Below are 2673 nucleotides of genomic sequence, written 5' to 3' on the forward strand. Positions count from 1 at the left end.
TGAATCTTCACAGTTTGAACACAGTGTGTTATAAGCCTCCTGACACAGAGACCTTTCTCTAATTGGCCTCTTTGTACCCCGATGTCCAATGTAATGACTCATGAATATCAAACAGGCCAATTGAATTAGTGACTGTACATCAGCCGGTGTCGTCCCCCCCGCCCTCCGCCCCCCCCCCTCACACACACACACACACACACACACACACACACACACACACACACACACCAACCCCCCCCCCCCCCCCCATCTCTGACTGACAGTGTCAGGGTCAGCCCGGTCTGGTAATGGGGTGAGGCGTGCATCCTGGAGATGGAGGGAGGGGGGGAGGAAGATGGTTCTTCTCCTCCTCTGTCTCTTGAGGACCAGAAAGAGAGGGATGGAGAGGGGGATGTGATGGGAAAGGGAGGGAGGGAGGGAGAGTACAGGGGGTGGCTGGTCTTTGTGCTTCTTCCTGAGAATGAAGCCTTGATCATCACCATCAGGGACACAGGGAGAGGAGGGGGTGGTGGAGGAGGGGGGGAGGGGAGGGGGGGAGAGGAGTGTGAAGCCTGCTGGTTTAAAATGAGATTTCACTTTATTTTTTATTTTATTTTTTACTCATAGCTCAAGGCTATCTACTTGCTTTTTGTTGCATGTTCTCTGGACTCTTTGCCCCCCCCTGTGTGTGTGTGTGTGTGTTGTGTGTGTGTGTGTGTGTGTTGTGTGTGTGTGTGTGTGTGTGTGTGTGTGTGTGTGTGTGTGTATGAGTATGTGTCTCTGCAGTGAGTGAGTGAGTGAGTGTGTCTGTGTCTGTGTGTGTGTTTGTGTGGTGCGTGCATGTATGTGTGTATGAGTATTTGTCTCTGCAGTGTGAGTGTGAGTGTGTGTGTGTGTGAGTGTGTGTGTGAGTGTGTGTGCGCAGCCTGTCTGAAGTGCGAGGCTGTGCTGGTGCCTAGGGATGAATGGCATCTTCAGGGATGGATGTGTTTTATTATGTGTGTGCCAGACACGCTGCGCCTGAATCTGCACACAATACCAGCCCGTGTTAACGCCACCGCTCCCAGTCTGCTGCCTGACGACAGCCCCTCCTGGGCCGGGGCAGACAGCACAGAGAGCTTTATCGTGTTTTCTCTTGTCAGTTAAACCTGACATTTGTGATAAAAAAAAAAAAATCCTTTCCCATTTCTGGGGAAATTCGGGGGGGGGGACGGACGACGCGATGTGAGCGTACTGCACAGGCCAGGTGGGGATGGTCGTCTTTGTTTTGAAGGAGCCGAGCGTTAAGCTTTTTTGGACAGCCGCCACCTCCGGCCACCCCGGCGAAATTGAGGTTGAAGTACAATAACAATAACATCCTCCCGAATAATACTCTAAGCCCCTGAATCGGGAACGTTAGCTGTGTCTGTGTTTCTGCATGCCAGCACAATTGGGAGAGGCAGCCGCTAGACAGAGACAGACAGGCGAGATGTCGGTGGGTGGGATGGTCCACTCCTCTAGAACAGCACTGGTAACAACAACATGTCCATATGCAAACCAAGTGCACAGGTAGGACAGTCCATTTAACCCTACAGTTGTATTCGGGTCAAATTTGATGGAGTTTTATGTTTCATAAATCAGACATATTGTGTTTTTCCATCTGAATGCCTCAATCCTTATGTTTCCCTCCACACTAGGCATTTGCACATATAAAATTGCTGAGCACCACTTTTATTGAATTTTGGGTGGTTTAGTCGACGTTGTCACATTGAATAGGTACCACCCTGCCCGCTGCCCCACCCCAGACCCCCACAATGAGTAGGTGACTGAGTAGACGGTGAGACTGAAGACCATCTCTTCAGGTTACACCTTAACTGCTCCTCCTGAGACATCTACTACCCCCCAGCACTGCGTCTCCTGAGACACCCGCATTTCCCTTTACTGCGTCCCCCAAGACTTCTACTGCCCCCCCTGTACTGTTTCTCTGTATCTCAGTGTCTATAAAAAAAGAAAAAAGAACGTTTGTCTTTTTCTTGTTTCTTTTTGTTCCTTCTATCACGGAGACTGCCAATGGCCCCGGGCCTGAGCTGGATTACTCTTCCTGCTACGACTGGTGGATTGATGATTCACTAGCTTAGTCAAATGTATTGATTGTAAGTCGCTTTGGAATAAGGCGTCTGCTAAATGCCAAAATGTAAATGTAAATGTAGACGACTGTCTGTAAGAGAGGCTCTGGACCATGTTTTTGAGGAGGATGTCTTGGCAAACAAAATGGTAATGATGTATGTTTTTTGTGTTAATATAAGAGTATAGTTAAAAAAGACCAGACAAATTTGGCCGCGAACACTTATAATAAGGGGGTGAGCAACAAACACTGCAGAAAGGTTAAGAAAGCGCTTTTTCCAGATCAAAACAGCGTTCATAAATGAAATATTTCCTTCAAGGGTATCTCATTCCCAGATCTGTAGCCATTAGACACCACAGTCATTACAAACATTAGGAAGCTTTTGAAAGATTGAATGTTGCATACCGGACCTTAGATGCCCTCACACGCCTCTGCTCAGTGAACAATCATCACTCATAGGGCCAATCCCAACTCACCCCTACGGCTTCGTTTTGCGCGTTCACGTTTAGGGTAGGGTGTCCCAATTATTTTGAATCGAGGGCTAGGGGAAGTATCAGGGTCTTGAAGGTTGTCCCATTTCATAGGGAAAG

This window comes from Nansenia antarctica (assembly GCF_963989245.1).
Source record: "Nansenia antarctica genome assembly, chromosome: 14".
Taxonomy (NCBI): domain Eukaryota; kingdom Metazoa; phylum Chordata; class Actinopteri; order Argentiniformes; family Microstomatidae; genus Nansenia; species Nansenia antarctica.